Source organism: Muntiacus reevesi, chromosome 1, assembly GCF_963930625.1.
Source record: "Muntiacus reevesi chromosome 1, mMunRee1.1, whole genome shotgun sequence".
Lineage (NCBI taxonomy): Eukaryota > Metazoa > Chordata > Mammalia > Artiodactyla > Cervidae > Muntiacus > Muntiacus reevesi.
In genome coordinates this window covers 96,011,425-96,023,259 of record NC_089249.1, presented here as the reverse complement: position 1 = coordinate 96,023,259, position 11,835 = coordinate 96,011,425, and the positions used below count along the sequence as shown (strand labels likewise).

Here is an 11,835-nt window from a genome sequence, read left to right as displayed (position 1 = left end):
GCCAGACTGTCTGAACCCTGGTTTAATGGGTCCCTATCAGAGAGCGTTTGTCCCAGGCTCTCCTCGCTTCCCACCCGCTCGGCTGTTAGCTGTATTCCCCGCTCTTCCGGCTCCGACGCACACTTGCTCCAGGTGCTGTGACTGCCTCCAGGACTGTAATGGGATGCGTCTGAACCGGTGCTGTGAGCGAGTCCATTCACTTTAGCCCACCCCTCCCATGGCTCGTTTGTTGAGAAAAGTTGGTGAGTTTTAGTTGGTAGGAAAGTCTTGAAGTTTCCCCATGGCCAAGGTAATTTTACAGTAAGTCCCCTACACAGGAAATTTCTAAGTTGAAAGTTGCAAACTTTCAAAGGTGGGAAGTGCCTTCGCATGTCCAGTTACCTAAGTTAGTTCACATGTCTGGCATACATTGGCACGTGTGTGCGTCCTTTACAAGTGGCTTTGCTTTTTTTTTTTTTTTTTTTTCACTATATAGAGTACAATCATATAGTATCTTTATTTCAAGCCCAAGATAACCTGAAGCGAGTTAAAGCAGTGGTGATGTAGCTGGTACTACTGTACTTTTCAAGGTACTGTACCATAAGATTTAAAGTGTTTTATTTTTGTGTTTGTTTTTTATATATTAGTGTGAAAAGTATTATAAACCTATTACAGTACAGTACTATATAGCCGATTGTGTTATTTGGGTGCTTAGGCTAACTTTGTTGGACTTACTAACACGCTCTTGGAACTCATTAATGTGTAGGGGACTTCCATTCTTACCCCCCAGCCACTAGTACTACAGGCTTTCAGCCTAGTGACCCAGAGCTCTGGATCAGGGATTCAAATTGTTCACTGCTTTTTCTATTATCCATGAATTAACTGGCAGCAGTGTCTTTTTTGTTTTTCTAACTTCCCTTCCCTAAGGGTAGGAGAGCATACTCACAGCTTCATAGAAAGACTGTAAATGAATTATATGTTCAAGAAAGATAGCCAGTTTGGAAGTCATTTAGTGGGTGGTGTATGACTGAAAGAGAAATGTCAGAGTTCCATTTCTGGTTAATAATATACCACTGGTCAAGGCCTCAACCTCTCCAGGCCTGTTTCTCTCAAGTTTCTAACTTGGCCTCAGATTAGGTTTGTAAATGACCAAGGCAATTCAGTGGTAAGGGAAATGTAGAAACAAGCTTTCTGAGTATTGATATCTGTTTTCCCTATCCTTTATGTCCTTCCCTCATGAGTTCAACTGGAATTTTGTTTTGTGGCCCCTCGCCAATCAGAAGTTTGACACTGATAAAACAGGAGAAATTTCAAGAGCAATCATCAGGCACGTTTTAGATTTCTGAGAAAGAATGGTATCCTTCAGGTTTCTGGTCAGCTTGATATGGCATTTCTATTACAAAATGTTAGTTAAGTTCATTATGCTTTCTCTTGTGAAGTTTTTTTGAAATTAATATATAGTAACTATTTATACATACCTACATAAATATTACCTGTGTACCTAAATAGGTTGTTTTTCAGTCACTACATCCTGTCCGACTCTTTTACAACGCCATGGACTACAACTACAGCCCACTAAGCTCCTCTGTCCATGGGATTTCCCAGGCAAGAATACTGCAATGGGTTGCCAGTTCCTTCTCCAGGGGATCTTCCAGACCCAGGATTGAACTGCATTGCAGGCAGGTTCTTTACCGATGAGCCACCGGGGAAGCTCACTTCAAGCATAATACTTCTGGAACACCCAGGAATGCAGGGTGCTCTGCAGCCCTTATTAATATCAGATATTATGGTGAATGTCTCAAAAAATTATTTTGAATGTGGAATTCTCAGAGTAAATGTGCTTGTGCCCTATATACCATAAGTGAAAGGAAGCTGTGGGTAACTGTGATTGTGGATAAGAAGGGAAACCTTGTTTTCTCCCAAGAAAGTGGACCATTAGGGCATAAGAATCCAGCACCTACTGTAGTTTATTGCCCATAATCAGTCCCATTCAATAAATGTTTCATTAAAAGTTGAACTGGATATCCCTCTGAAAAAAAAATAATAAAGAAGCCATAGAAGACAGAAAGGAAAGGAATGAAGTAAACATGAGAGAATGAGCTGGACTCAAAAAATAAGAAAGATGTAGAAACATCTTGGAGAGCTAGGCACATGGGTCCTGGAGCAAAATAAAGTGTGACAGAATAGCCAGAGTGGACTGGAAACACTACGCAAAGAAACCGGTAAGAACCGGTCCCTAAACAGAATTCTTTATGTGCCTGTAGTTGTCTAACTTATAAATGACTGCACATGGCTGCTAATGTGCTTCATTGCTGTAACGTTTGGGACTCCTCTGATGGGCAGTTTTGACTGGAGGACCCATCAGCCTAACTTAGAGTTTCTTCAATTTGTGCTGCAGTCTGAGACCTGCCTACTCAATCCTTTCTTTTTTCTCTGCGTAGATGTCAGGTATGTGACTTCATAGTCACAGTTTGCAGGCTCTCCCACCTTCCCTTCTCCTTTCCCTTTTATCTGTGACAGATAGCTCCCCTAATAAATATCTTGCATGTTGTTATGGGTTGAATTGTGATAGCCCCAAAATCCATGTGTTGAAGGATCCATATATTGAAGTCCTAAACCCACAGTACCTCAGAATGTGACTATATTTGGAGATGAGTCTTTGAAAGACACAATTAAGTTAAAATGAACCTATTAAGGTGAACTCTAACCCAATTTGGCCGATTTCTTAAAAGCAGAGGAAATTTGGACACATAAGGAGATACTAGGGGTATGTGTACAGAGGAAGGGCCATGCTGCAAAAGTGGCCATCTGCAAGCCAAGGATGGAGGCCCCAAAAGAAACCAAACCTGTTGACATCTTGATCTTGGACCTCTAGCCTCCAGAAGAGTGAGAAATAAATTTCTATTGTTTAAGCCACCCAGCCCTAGCTAATGTACCTGTCAAATCACACTTTGGCAACTGCCTCTCAGAGGGCCCAAACTAGCACAGCTGGTACCAGGAGAGGTCCAAGAAAACATAGAAAGTCGAGAAAATGTGACTGGCACACTTCCTGCCTTGTAAACAGAGATGATGCTTTCCTGAGTAGTGTAGGGGCATGGGTAGTTACTAACACAGTTGGTGATCTAGTTGCTAAAGGTTTAATCATTAGTAACCTGGCTTCCCTGGTAGCTCAGATGGTAAAGAATCCGCCTGCAATGCGGGATACCAGGATTCGATCCCTGGGTTGGGAAGATCTCCTGAAGGAGGACATGGCAACTCACTCCAGTATTCTTGTCTGGAGAATCCCCATGGACAGAGGAGCTTGGTGAGCTACAGTTCACGGGGTCACAGAGAGCTGGACACAACTGAGCGACTAAGAACAACCTGGGAAATCATCCCATTGGAGGAGAAAGTCCTTGCAGGTACAATTTCAGACATGTGAAATACATGGGGGTTGGGGGAGAAACATGCCTGTAAGGGCAGTGGAGTTTACTGGTTACTGCCAGGTTGTAGTGACACTCTGGAAAGGAATAAGGAGAAAGCAAGGGTTCTCCCCTGGTTAATGGTTAAGTATGAGAGACAGAGGGCCTCTTTAGCAGCTTTCAAAGAGGCTTTTATCTCCTTTAGTGGAAGAGCTGACAGTTAAGCCACCGACTCAGGACATCAGAGAGGCAACAGGTCAGGGCTCTGGTTGAGAAAACTTGAAACAAGAGATAGTGCATCTGAATGGACATCTGTAAGGATGTTAGTTCTGCAAGCCCTGCATGAACTCTCAAAGTTTGCAGAGGTGGTTTACCTCTTCTTATTACTCCCTTCATGCTGAAAGACTGCAGAGCCACTGCCTCACAAGGCAACAGAGAAGTTGTCCCTACCTCCCCTACTGGCTGCCAGGGCAGTACCTAGAGTTAAATCCTAGTGAAACCCAGCTGAGAACATACTTGGCCTGATACAGAAGGAAAGAGATTATATACAAAGAGCTGTAAGAATTAGCTAGCATATACAGACAGAAGCCAGGAGAGTATCCTGCAGTTGAATTTTGAGGTTGCTTGATCCAAGGGGCTGTACTATAAGACTGTATAATCAGGAATTCATTGAATTAGGAGGACTTTCTGGAGGCACAGGATTTAACACTGTAGCAAAAATCCTTGGGGATGAAACAAACTGCAGGGGGCCTTTTAGGAACCTAGAGAAAGTGATGGCCAATGCTGAGTGAAGTAGAAATGTCTCAGTTGCCCTGGCATGTGGTAGAAGAATGAATAAAAAGACAGGGAAGTGGGCATGCAGGAATAGGTGTGAGGCCAGAGGACCCATCAGAGGATTATGTTCCGCAGGATGGCCCAGGAAACACACCATTCACTGAGGCCGTCAGAAATCCTCTGGTGAGGGGCAAGAGCATCACCAAGATGTTCTCTGCAGTCCGGACTGACATAGGAACAGTCTGGGGTTGGAACAGAGCTGGGATTGATTAATAACTATGGGAATGATATCCCCCTTCTCCCAAGTAATACAGGCTAGATGGTGGCACTTAGTCACCAGGAGGCCAAAATATTAAGATTAGCAACATCTGACAAGATTGGCAGCCAAGGGCCTTGACCCACAGGGAATATGGAGATGGATATAGAGCCTAGCATCTCTAGAGGTAAAGTTAACATCTACAACCAAAAATAGGCCAAGATGGAAAAACAGGAGACTGAAGATGGTCCCCCTCACCCCCGACCCTAGCCAAAAAGTCAATATCCCTTGTTCAATGTCTGGATTTGGGGCACTTTTCAGATCTGAAATCCATTGACTTTAAGATGGTAGATCCTGCAGTACTTCAGCAAGTTATACATGTAATAATTCTCCAGTCCTTCCCCAAAGAGACCTGTGGCCATTTACTGCAGTGACTGTACACAATATGGAAGAGGGATAACCAGAAAATTGACTCAAAAAACGGATATCAGTAACCTGAGACCCAAGCATTATCATGGTCCCCTGTTAGACTGGAAGCTTATGAGGGCCTTGTAGTAAATGGGGTCCTTGCTAAAGTCGGTAACAGTGGGTCTGTGGTGTCTATGGGCCCATTCAATGATCATTTCTCCAGTTCCTGTGTGTATAATTGGAATTGATCTATTTGATAGTTAGGTGCAAAAGCAATTACAGTTTTGGACCCTGAATCTTAAATCTTTGTAACTAGGCTCAAACATCTTTATTAATTAAAATAGGAACCATTACAGTCAACACATTTTTGCCAACAAGAAATAAATTTATTTATCCCTGTCATGTAAAAATCTGTGCTTCAGGATTAGGCAAACTCTTGGAAAGCATTTTCTGCATCCTGCTGCTTGTGGGAGCATTTTCCCTGCAAAAAGTTGTCAGGATGCTTAAAGAAGTGGTAGTCGGTTGGCAAGGGTCAGGTGAATATGGTGGATGAGGCAAAACTTTGTAGCCCAATTCATCTAACTTTTGAAGCATTGGTTATGCGATGTGCAGTTGGGCATTGTTATGGAGAAGAATTGGACCCTTTCTGTTGACCAATGCTGGCTGCAAGCATTGCAGTTTTCAGTGCATCTCATCAATTGGCTGAGCATGCTTCCAAGGTGTACTGGTTTCACTGGAATTCAGAAAGCTGTAGTGGGTCAGACCAGTAGCAGACCATCAAACAGTGACCATGACCCTGTTTTTGCTACAAGTTTGGCTTTGGAAAGTGCTTTGGAGCTGCTTCTTGGTCCAACCACTAAGTTGATCATCACCGGATGTCATATAAAATCCACTTTTTATTGCATGTCACAGTCTGATTGAGAAATGATTCATTGTTGTTGCACAGAATAAGAGAAGATGACACTTCAAAATGACATTTCTTTTTGATTTGCGTTCAGCTCATAAGGCACCCACTTATTGAACTTTTTCACTTTTCCGATTTGCTCCAAATGCTGAATGACCATAGAATGGTCAGTGTTGAGTTCTTAGGCAACTTCCCATGTAGTTGTAAGAGGATCAGCTTTGATGATTCAGTTGGTCATTGTCAACTTTCAATGACAGGCCACCGCACTCCTCATATTCAAGGCTCCTGTCTCCTTTGCAAAACTTCTTGAACCACCACTGCACTGTATATTAGCAGTTCCTGGGAGAATTGTGTTGTTGACCTTGCAAGTTGTCTGTGCTGCTTTATGACCCATTTTGAACTTGAATAAGAAAATCACTTGAATTTGCTTTTTTTTTGTCTAACATTTCCATAGTTTAAAATATAAATAAAATACATAGCAAGTAATAATTCACTAGCAAAAAACATAGAGCAAGACATGGGCGTGAAAATGATGAATAACATAACCACATTTAAGAATATATTCCAATATCAAATGGCAGATTTCAGCAGTGCAAAACCACAATTACTTTGGCGCCAACATTGTAATTTGTTGCTGTTGTTGTTTAGTCTCTAAGTCATGTCCAACTTTTTCATGAACCCATGGACTGTAGTCTGCCAGGCTCCTCTGTCCATGGAATTCGCCAAGAATACTGGAGTGGGTTATCATTTCCTTCTCCAGGGGATATTCCCAACCCAGGGATCAAACCCGCATCTCTTGTGTCTCCTGCATGGGCAGGCAGATTCTTTACCACTAGCACCACCTGGGAAATCCAGTCCCTGTCATGTCTCCACTTAATTAGCCAGTCTGGCCCCTGCAGAAACTAACTGGATGGATCCTGGAGAATGACTGCAGACTATTGCAAGCTTTAGCAAGTAACAGCTCTAATCACACCTGCTGTGCTGGGCATAATATTATTGCTAGAGCAGATTAATAAGGCATCAAGATATGGTGTATGGCCAATGATTTGTTGAATGAATTATTTTCCATTCTAATCATCATCAGAAAAGGTTCATATGCATGTGGGATAAATAGTAATACTTATGTATAGTTTTGCCTCAAGGGTAAGTTAACTCTGTCCTCTGTCATAATATAGTCAAAAGACACCTGGACCACCTGCACAATTCATAGAATATCACATTGACCCATAACATAGATGATATTATGCTGGGCAGACAAGTGCAAGCAAGAGGTGGCTAGTATGCTGGAGGCATTGGTAAGCCCCATGCTCCAGAGAGTAGAAAAATGCAAAGATTCAAGAATTTGTCACTTCAGTGAAGTTTTTAAGGGTCCATCCTTCCACATAAAAAACAAATTGTTGCATCTTGCATCCCCTACCACAAAGAATGCACAGGGCTTGGTATCTCTCTTCATCTTCTGGGGTAGTATATACCATATCTGGGAATACTTCTCCAGCTTATGTACTAGGTAACAAGATTTCCAGCTTTGAGACCCAGAACAGAAGGGCTCTTCAGATGGTCCAGTCTCCTATACAAGCATCTCTGTCACTTTGGCTGTATATTCCAGTAGACTCTTGTATTAGAGGGGTCAAGAGTGGGAAAAGATACAGTTTGGAGCTTGTGATGGTTAACTTTGTGTCAACTCGACTGGGCCATGGAGTACCCAAATAATTTGGTCAAACATCTGGGTGTGTCTGAGTTGGAGTGGGGGTTTGTTTCTGGATGAGATTAACATAGGATTGATAGAATGAGTAAAGCAGATTGCCCCGTCTAATGTGGGTGGACCACATCCTATCAATTTAAAACCTGAATAGAACCCAAAAAAGCTGAGTAAAAGGGAATTACAACTGCTCGACTGTATAGCTAGGACACTGGTCTTTTCTAGCCTTCAGACTTGGACAGAAACCTTGTCTCTTCTTGGATCTTGAGCTTGCCAACTTTCAGACTGGAACTTATACTATAGGTGCTGTGGTTCTCAAGCCTTTGAAGTCAAACTGGACGTGAACGTTGGCTCCTCTAGGTCATCAGCTTGCTGACTGCAGGTCTTGGGACTTCTCAGCATCTGTAATCACATGAGCCAGTTCCTCATAATAAATAAATATCTAACTCCTGTTTGTTTCTCTGGAGGATCCTGACTAATACAGATATGAGCAGTGGAGTACAGCTGTAACAAGTAACTAAAATGCAGAAACAGCTTTGGAACTGGATAAGGGGTAAAGGCTGGAATAATTTTAAGTTACATGCTAGAAATATGGACATTAAGGGAAAATCTAGTGAGATCTCAGATGGAAATGAGGAACATGTTACTAGAACCTGAAGGAAAGGTGATTTCTGTTATAAAATGGTAAAGAACTTGGCTGAATTGTGTCCTAGTGTTTTGTGGAAGGTAGAATTTGAGTGATAAAATTGAATATTCAGCTAAGGAGATTTCTAAGCCAAGTACTGAAGGAAGGGCTTGATCTCACTTTATTACTTAGAGTAAAACATGAAAGGAGAGAGGTAAATTAAAGAAAGAATTGTTAAGCAAAGAGAAACTAGAACTTGATGACTTAGAAGACTCAGCCTGCCCATATTGCAAAAAATGAGAAAATGTGTTTGAATGAAAAAACCAACAGTGTTACTAGATTATTGCTTGAAAAGGAGTATATGGGATTACATGACCAGAAACACTGCCAATTTGAACTGAAGAGGACAGAGATGGGAAAAAATAAAGGACAGCTGTTGGATTTATTGAATTGGACAGGACAGAATAATAGATGGTCATCAGGGCCACTGCCTCAGTTTTGACAGGCAGGTGGCTTCTGCCTGAAGCCTTGGGAGTGATGCTCCCACCCCATAGGACCTGGACAGCAGAGCACTGAGCCAGAGAATTACTCTCAAACCTTAAGGTCTAATGGAATTTTTCTCACTAAATTCTGAACTTTCTTACGACCCATCACTCCTTCCTTCTTTCCTGTTTCTTTCTTTTAGAATGGGAATGCCTATCCTATATGCCTGCCCCCTTCCCCGACATTGTGTTTTGGAAACACATAACTTGTCTGATTTTACGGATTCACAGCTGGAGAGGAATTTTGCTGCAGATCAATCATACCTTGAGACTCACTATATCTGATCTAGATAATATTTAGAGGAGGCTTTTCAGTTGATGCTAGAATGAGTTAAGACTTTGGGAGCTGTTGGGATGGAGTGAATGTGTTTTGCATGCAAGAATGACATGAATTTTAGGGGGCCAGGGTGGAATGTTATGGACTGGATTTGTCCCCATCCCCATTCACATGTTGAAGCCCTAACTCCCAATGTGATGGTGAAGAAGAGACACCAGATAGAATTCTCCCTGGCCACCCCCCACCCCCCATGAGGGCAGAGTGAGAATGAGAAGGTGACTGTCTCCAAATCAGGAAGAAGGATCACATCAGACCTTGAACATGCTGGCACGATGATCTGAGACTTCCAGCCTCCAAAACTGTCAAAAAACAAATTTCTGCTGTTTAAACCACCCAGTCTATGGTATTCCATTATAACAGCCCAAACTGAATTAAGACAGAACTTAATGTAAGCCTCAGTGAAAAAATCAAAGTTCAGTCCCTGGGACTTGAGCAGAGCCTTTCCCTCTGTAGCAGAAAATTACGTAAGTTTTAAGAAACAACTCCTAGTGTGATACTGCACCTTGGTAGAAATCAAACACTTAACCGTGGGACTCCAAGTGAGCATGTGCCCAGAACTGCCCGTTATGGTCTTGGTGTTTAGATGGACCCAGTAGCATTTATTGTAAGATGGAAATAGTACATCTGAGATGGAGCTCAAGCACAATTGAGATACTTGTAAGCTGCAGGACCAAGTAATCCAGACTCCCATGTCACCCACCATAGCTGCACCAACAGCTGACCAGCTGAAGGAGGAGGGATAAAGGCTGAGTTTGGTTTATGGCTGAGTCAGCTTAGTATGTGGGTGTAAGCCAAAATTAGTGGCTTCTTTATAGCCACACACTTGATAGGCTTTGAAAAATAGAGAAGAGGAAAAATTTTGCTAATGAGTAGAGTTACAAGCATTGTCCCTGGTCATTTGGTTTGTATGTTAGACTGAAGTAAATGTATATATAGATGCTTGGGCATATGTCAATGGCCTGACTCGCTGGTAGGGGGCTGGGAAGAAAAAGGCCTGAAAGATCAAAGACAAGAAGGTCTAGGGTAGAGTCTTGTGGGTGGATATACAGGAGTGGGCATAAATTGTGAAGGTTTTTGTAACACATTTTGCACTTGCCAGGGAAAAGGTACTAAACAATGAAGTAGAGAGAATAACTCATCCAATTGTCATTACCAACCTTAATTATTGGCTACCTTGGAATCAGTCTGATGGGCACTACTATGGGTTATATTGTATCCTACCCCCAATTTTTTTTTTTTTTGAACCACCACACCGTAATTTTATTTAGGAACACTGAGCAAGTTTTTACTCAAATGAGTGTGGAAACTCAGTGAATATTTATGTCTTAATTGTACCAAAAATAAAACACTTAAAAACAACCATTTGAACATCAGGGTCTGCCACCATAAGTACCTCCACCTACCTGTGCCCCGGCCTGCAGTGCTGAAGAAGGGCTGGAGGGCCCACCTGACGTCAGCCGCTGAGTCCTGGAAGCGCCGACCTGGGCAGGGCCCACACATGATAGCCTCCCAGGAGGAGCAGACAGCATAGGCATCCACCTTAAGGATCCGTGTTCTGAGACAGCTCCACGATACTCAAGCAGCAGTCCACAAACTCCACAAACAAGGGTTCCTGCATGCAGGCCTGCATAAGCTTGGCCTTGTCATCCACCTGATCGAGGTCAACCATCAACTGTCTAAGGAGCGGGTTGAGCATTAAGCTCCTCAGCACTGCAGACTCCCCTAAATTCTTTAAATTCTGCAAAGACACTCTCCTCTTCCTCTTCACTATTGAGAAAATCAGCCACAGAGTCATCATCATCATCATCTTCGTTTTCCACAGGATTTTGCAGTAAGAGCTGATCTTATTTTTTTCTCAACAGGACCAGTTGCACGCTTGCACTGCTCTTTGTGCTTCTGAAAGCGGGGCAAGGAGCAGTGGGGCACGCGGCAGGCAGGGCAGCGGTATTTGGGCTTCTCCAAACAGATAACGCAGCAGAGGGCGGTACAGCAGCTGAGCGACGCCATGGTCTCTCCCAGGATGCTCTCCCCGCCTGCCTCCTCCCCCTAGTTTATATGTTAAAGTTCTGATCCCCAGTACCTCACAATGTGACATCTGGAAATAGGGTTCTTACAGATGTACTTAGTTAAAATGACATCATAACTGCAATAAGATGGGCCCTAATTCAGTGTGACTGGTATCCTTATAAGCAGAAGGCCATATGAAGACAGAGACACACAAGGAAATACCATGTGAAGATAAAAACAGAGATGAGGGTGATGCAGCAGAAATCAAGGAATGCCAAAGATTGCCAGCAAACCACTAGAAGCTAGGGGAAAGAACATGGAACAGGTTTTCCCTCACAACCCTTAGAAGGACTCAAGCCTACTGACACCTTAATCTCAGACTTCTAGCCTCTGGAATGTGAGAGAATATATTTCTATTGTTTAGGACTTACCTGATGGTACAGTGGATAAGAATCTACCTGCCAATGCAGGGAACACGGATTTAATCCCTGATCCAGGAAGATTCCATATGCCCTGGAGCAACTAAGGGTGTGCACCACAACTGCTGAAGACCCAGTGCAGCCAAAAATGAATGAATGAATAAATAAATTATTTTAAAAATTGTTTAAACATACATTTCTGTTGTTTAAATCACTTTGGTAACACAGCCCTAAGAAACTAATGCAGGCACACAAATGGTGTGCCCACAGTGGTAGAGATAGAAGCTAGCTCCTGAAGTAGGTTGCCATTTCCTTCTCCAGGGGATCTTCCCAACCCAGGTATTGAACCTGGGTTACCCACATTGCAGGCATACTCTTTACCAAGTGAGCCACCATGGAAGACAAGCTAGCTATGGGCCCATAAAGCTTGGACTCCCAAGTTTTTAAGGCCAGTCTAGCTGCTGATGCCTAAATGCCCAACATA

The 11,835-nt window shown here is 42.8% G+C and overlaps 1 pseudogene; it reads right to left on the bottom strand.

Moving 5' to 3' along the window:
* Window positions 1-9,340: 9,340 nt before the first annotated feature.
* Window positions 9,341-11,482, bottom strand: LOC136163030 (zinc finger HIT domain-containing protein 3 pseudogene; annotated as a pseudogene).
* Between the last annotated feature and the right edge of the window lie 353 nt (window positions 11,483-11,835).